At 43.0% G+C, this 6331-nt stretch overlaps 1 protein-coding gene and 1 pseudogene across 3 annotated transcripts in view; one reads left to right on the top strand and one right to left on the bottom strand.

Annotated features, from left to right (window-relative positions):
• The window catches only part of RAD54L2 (RAD54 like 2), a 108468-nt gene that overhangs the window by 80191 nt on the left and 21946 nt on the right, over positions 1-6331 (bottom strand). The window lies entirely within an intron of this gene.
• Positions 5519-6331, top strand: part of LOC105886947 — a 2926-nt pseudogene continuing 2113 nt past the window's right edge.

Below are 6331 nucleotides of genomic sequence, written 5' to 3'. Positions count from 1 at the left end.
AGATTCTAACCAACAAGTAGGATGAGAAAAAAATAAAAAGCATAAGGACTGGAACAAAAAAAAACTGTCAATAGCCAAGGAATATATTATTTCGACATAGAAAATCTATAGGCAGGCTCGGCGCCTGTGGCTCAAGTGGTAAGGCGCTAGCCATGTACACCCAAGGTGGCGGGTTTGAATCCAGCCCGGGCCCGCCAAACAACAATGACAGCTGCAACCAAAAAATAGCCAGGTGTTGTGGCATCTGTGGTCCCAGCTACTCGGGAGGCTGAGGCAGGAGACTCGTTTGAGCCCAGGAGTTGGAGGTTGCTGTGAGCTGTGATGCCACAGCTCTCTACCCAGGGGGACAGCTAGAGGCTGTTGTCTCAAAAAAAAAAAAAAAAAAAGAAAGAAAGAAAGAAAATCTATAGGCAAACTATTAGAAATGCAGATGAGCTCAGTAAGTGGTTAGATGAAAGATTGCAATAGAAAGACTAATTTTATTTCTAGATGTAATCAATACCCACTTAGTATAATTTTAAAAAATACTACTAACAGTACCCATGATATGTCCCTGCTACTCAATTCTGGCAACTAATGAAGGCTTCCCGAAGCATCTGAGGACTAGCAATTAGACTAGTATACAGGACTGAAAATGCCGCTTTCTTCTAATCTCAGTTCTAAACACTGACTTAAGGAGTCATATATTTTTCACTACCACAAAATAAGAAATAGATTCCCCTCATTTGAACTTGTAGAAACAATTCAAACACATGATCTTCAAATGAAAAGTTGTTTCTTAACAGCATCCTATTATAAACACATAAATAACATACACTACATGTTCCTGCAAAGTTGTGACGTCTGTCTCTTTATTCTTTTCTATTTCAACCAGTTTCTTCAACAAGGCTATTATAAGGCCAGGCTCAGTGACTCATGCCTTTAATCCCAGGACTCTTGAGAGGCAGAGGCAGGTGGATTGCTTGAGCTCAGGAGTTCCAGACCAGCCTAAGCAAGAGTGAGACCCTGTCTCTAAAAATAACTGGACTCAGGCAGCGCCTGTGGCTCAGTGGGTAGGGCACCAGCCACATACACCGGGGCAGGTGGGTTCAAACCCAACCCGGGCCAGCTAAAAAAAAAAAAACAACCACCACAACTACAACAAAAACATAGCCGAGCCAGGCGTTGTGGCAGGTGCCTATAGTCCCAGATATTTTGGAGGCTGAGGCAAGAGAACACTTAAGCCCAAGAATTTGAGGTTGCTGTGAGCTGTGACACCACAGCACTCTACCCAGGGTGACAAAGTAAGACTCTGTCTCAAAATAAAATTAAATAAAAATAGCTGGGCTTTGTGGCAGGCACCTGTAGTCCCAGCTACTTAGGAGGCTGAGGCAAGAGGATCACTTGAGCCCAAGAGTTTGAGGTTGCTATGAGCTGTGACACCACGGCACGCTACCCATGGTGACAAAGTGAGACTCTGCCTCAAAATAAAATAAAATAAAATAAAAATAGTTGGGCTTTGTGGCAGGCACCTGTAGTCCCAGCTACTTGGGAGGCTGAGGCAAGAGGGTCACTTGAGCCCAAGAGTTTGAGGTTGTTGTGAGCTATGACACCACAGCACTCTACCAAGGGCAACAAAGTGAGACTCTGTGTCAAAAAACAAACAAAAAAAGTCTATATATAGTTTAGCCAAGAAGCCAATGTCCATGCTTTGCTGAACCATAATAATAATAATTAGCCTTCTTTGGAAGGCTAAAGAAAAGGGGCTCGGCTAAAGCACCAGCCACATACACCAGAGCTGGCGGGTTCAAATCCAGCCCAGGCCTGCTAAACAGCAATGACAACTACAACCAAAAACTAGCCGTGCATTGTGGCAGGTGTCTATAGTCCCAGCTGCTCAGGAGGCTGAGGCAGGAGAGTCCCTTCCAGCCCAAGAGTTGGAGGTTGCTGTGAGTTGTGATGCCATAGTACTCTACTGAGGGCAATAAAGTGAGACTCTGTCTCTAAAAAAAAAAAAAGAAGAAGAAAAGGGCCCCTCCATTCCTAACTCCTCACTCTGTTTATACGTTAGACATCCTAGATAACAAACCTCAGATCTTCAGTTACATCTAACACAGAACTCCAAACCTAATGCATTTTATGGTCCAGAGTGAAAAATTCCTTATTTTCCTATGCAAATCAGATTCAAACTCTTTCACTGTAATTTGGGAGAAAAGTAGAGTATGTTCCTGGCCTATAGCTTTCTTTGCCCTAGCAGCCAGTCTCTAGCACTTCAGAAGGCATATATCTATACAAGCTGTTAACACCAGGATAAAGAGACTAAGCCAGCAGACTCAAAACCCTAAAGAGCCCACTAATAACTGAATCAATTATTCAATTTTGCTATGCAAAAGTTGTCCCCCTTTGGGCTACATCTAAACTTGACAGGAAGAAGTCAATTTTTAAGGAAGATTTAGAAATAACCACAGCATGTTTAGTTTATTTAGTATTATTACTATTTGAGACAGAATCTTACTTTGTCGCCCTAGGTAGAGTGCTTTGGCCACCACAGCTCTCAGCAACCTCAAACTCTTGGGCTTAAGCAATTCTCTCGCCTCAGCCTCCCAAGTAGCCAAAACTACAGGCGCCCACTACAACACCCAGCCATTTTTAGAGACAAGGTCTTGCTCTGGCTCAGGCTAGTCTTGAACCTGTGAGCTCAGGCAATCCACCCACCTCAGCCCCACAGAGTACTAGGATTAAAGGCATTAGCCACCATGTCCGGCCCAGCATCTTTAGGTTATTGAAGAGAAGCTTCAGTGAAAGAAAAGAAATCATGATCTATGGAGGACAAGTTGACACTCTATCACCTAATAACTAATCCTCCCACATTTGGGCATTTTCCAGTGTCAACAATAGTCCATACTTTCATTATCTGCAGACTTAATAATCAGCTAAAACTCATTAAATGGCAGGGGTGCAGTGGCTCATATTTGTAACCTAGCACTTTAGGAGGCTGAGGCCAGAGGATCACTTGTGGCCCAGAGTTCAAAACCAGACTGGGCAACATAGTGAGCCTTGCTCTCTATAAAAATGAGATAAAATTGGTGGGCATGATGGCTCACACCTATAATACTAGCACACTGGGAAGTCGAGGCAGAAGAATCACTTGAGCTCTGGAGTTTGAGACCAGCCTGAACAAAGTGGGATCCTGTCTCTACAGAAAAATAGAAAAATTAGCCTAGCATTGTTGTGGTGGGTGCCTGTAGTCCCAGCTACTTGGGAGGCTAAGACAAGAGGTTCACTTGAGCCCAGGAGTTTGATATTGCAATGAGCTATGATAACATACCACTGCCCTCCAGCCTGAACAACAGAGTGAAACCCTGCTTCAAAAAGAACCAAACACAGGCTGGGCACAGGAGCTCACACCTGTAATCTCAGCACCCTGGGAGGCTGAGATGGGTAGACTGCTTAAGCTTAGGAGTTTGAGACCAACCCAAGCAAGAGTGAGACCCTATCTCTACTAAAAGTAAGAAAATTCCCCTACCATTTTGGTAGGTGCCTGTTTTCCCCACTGCTTGGGAGGCTGAGGCAGGAAGATTCCTTAAGTCCAAGAGTATGAGGATGCTATAAGCAAAGATGATGCTATGGCACTCTCCACAGAGCAAAAGAGAGAGACTCTGTCTCAAAAAATAAAAAATCCACATTCTCTGTACTCCAACATAAAAAGAGACTCTGAAGCCTTGGATCCATGTTCTATGACTCTTCAGAGAAAGAATAGAAGGCATAAATGAGTACCAAGACTTGGAAGCTCTTGCACCACATGAAACCAAAGCCATTACTTAAGTATACAACCTCCTAGGATATTAATCTGAACAAAAATACTAAATACCAATAAAGGTCCAATTAAAAAAAGGAGGAAGGAAATGGTCTACAAAGGTAGTTCAAATACAACCAAATGCCAAAATCTGAAAATGTTCAGGTCCTCTTATTAATAATAGGTTTACATCCTTCAGTTCAGAAATTGACCTTACCTACTCTAAGATATTTAAATTAACACAACAGCTCACCATTGTATTAATATAAGCTGTAGTAAGAACTCATCCTACAAAAAGTGTTACATTCCTCTTTGCTGAGTATCACTAAGGTCACCTTTGAAGTACTCCCTGTAGCCATTTAGTGACCGGAGTGATATTCAGCAATGAGATATGTAGTACTTTTTCTAGAATGAGTTTGTAAACTTAATCGTACAACCTTGTATGCCTCCAGAGAATCACATGTCCAAAAATTCTGTTCAGCTCAATAAAAACTTATTTAAAAACTACCAGCTAGGGCAGCGCCTGTGGCTCAAAAGGGTAGGACGCTGGCCCCATATGCCAGAGGTGGCGGGTTCAAACCCAGCCCTGGCCAAAAACTGCAAAAAAAAACCCCAAACAACAAAAAACTACCATCTACTGAGGACATAAAGATACACAAGTCAGGTCAGGTCAGGAAGAAGACTGGGTAAGATTTCAAAGATAGATAGGAGATTCAGAGATTAGCAAGGGCAGAATGTGTTTAAGGAAACTCAAGAAGTTTGTATAAACAAAGTGTAAAGTAGGAAGTATGGGAGAAGGGCAGAAAATGAGCCTGGAGAAGTAACAGAACCAACTCATACAGGATATTGGATACCTCCTCAGAAGACTGGATTTAGAGTAGATTACATGATAGAATACCTTTTTTTTTTTTTGAGATTCCATCTCACTCTTGTCACCCTGGGTTGAGTGCTGTGGAGTCATCATAGTTCACAGCAACCTCAAACTCTTGGGCTGGCTCAGCGCCTGTGGCTCAACCGGCTAAGGCGCCAGCCACATACACCTGAGCTGGCAGGTTCGAATCCAGCCCAGACCTGCCAAACAACAATGATGGCTGCAACCAAAAAAAAATAGCCGGGCACTGTGGCAGGCACCTGTGGTCCCAGCTACTTGGGAGGCTGAGGCAGGAGACTCGCTTGAGCCCAGGAGTTGGAGGTTGCTGTGAGCTGTGATGCCACAGCACTCTACCCAGGGCAACAGCTTGAGGCTCTGTCTCAAAAAAAAAAACTCTTGGGCTCATGTGATCCTCCTGCCTCAGCCTCCCAAGTAGCCTGGACTATAAACGCTCACCACAATGCCAGGCTAATTTTTCTATTTTTGGTAGAGATGGGGTCTTGCTCTTGCTCAGAATTGGTCTCAAACTCCTGAGCTCAAGCAATCTACCTGCCTCAGCCTCCGAAGTGCTAGGGTTATGGGTGTGAGTTACCAGGCTGGGTGATCAGATCTGTCTTTTAAAAAGACCACTCTGTGGCACTGAATGTTAATGGTTAACATGCATACAGTTTCAAACCGAAAACAAGTCCCACCTCATTTTGCTATGTGATCTTGGACAAGTCACTTAATCTCTCAAGGCCATAGTTTCCCCACTTATAAAATGGAAGTATTCCCATCCTTTAGGATTTCTAAAGAGGATCAAATGATGAATAAATAAAAATTGTACTATGAAGATACACAGATCAGTATGTAGCAATTTGAGTATTCAAAACATGGGTTTGGAAGAAAAATCCACTGGAAGAAATGGGCAAGATGGAATAAAAGAAGATAGATAATATAAGGCCAGTTAAAAAGCCAGAGGAAAGACCAGATTTGAAAACTACTTGAGAGATAAACTTGGCTAGTATTGTTCTTCAACCCTAAGTGAAAGATTAAAGGACACATGAAGTTTCTTTTCCATGTTTCCTTACTAGGACCCAGAGTGCTGCCATTACCTCCTCCTCAGACACCAGCCCAGGCTGAAGACCAGATGCCACACAGATTTCTGCTTTTGCTATCAGCTCTGCTGAGGAGGCAGTAGGCATATCATGGGGCGGGAGCTCTTTGGTGTCAGAGAGACCTGGTTTAATGGCATCACTTACCTAGAGCAGATTACTTAGCTTCTCCCCATCTGTACAACTGGGGTAATGACACCTACACTTTAGGTACTGCGAGGTTCATGTAATACATAACCTAACAAGATAATAAGCACTCAATAACTTAGCACAACACAAACAAACCCTACATAGATGTAAAACACACAGTGTCTCCCATGAGAACAAAGAATAGCTTGCTAGTGGCTCTAGCCCATTTGGAAGTTTCTGTAGCTGAGATTGCCCAGTACACATCAGTACATTGGTTCTCGTATAGACAACTAATGTTCCATTTAAGGAAAGATTGTTTTTATTTCCAATATGTGTATAATATCTTCCACCATAGTATGTGCTATCTAGTTCCTAAACAAAATTAGTTTCAGAAAGCTGATTTTTGGAATTGGCGCCTGTGGCTCAAGAGGCTAAAGTGCCAGCCACATACACCTAAGGTGG

Source organism: Otolemur garnettii, unplaced genomic scaffold, assembly GCF_000181295.1.
Source record: "Otolemur garnettii isolate 467f Iridium unplaced genomic scaffold, OtoGar3 scaffold00032, whole genome shotgun sequence".
Lineage (NCBI taxonomy): Eukaryota > Metazoa > Chordata > Mammalia > Primates > Galagidae > Otolemur > Otolemur garnettii.
The sequence above is the reverse complement of the archived record's forward strand: the minus strand, read 5'-3'. Positions and strand labels throughout refer to the sequence as shown.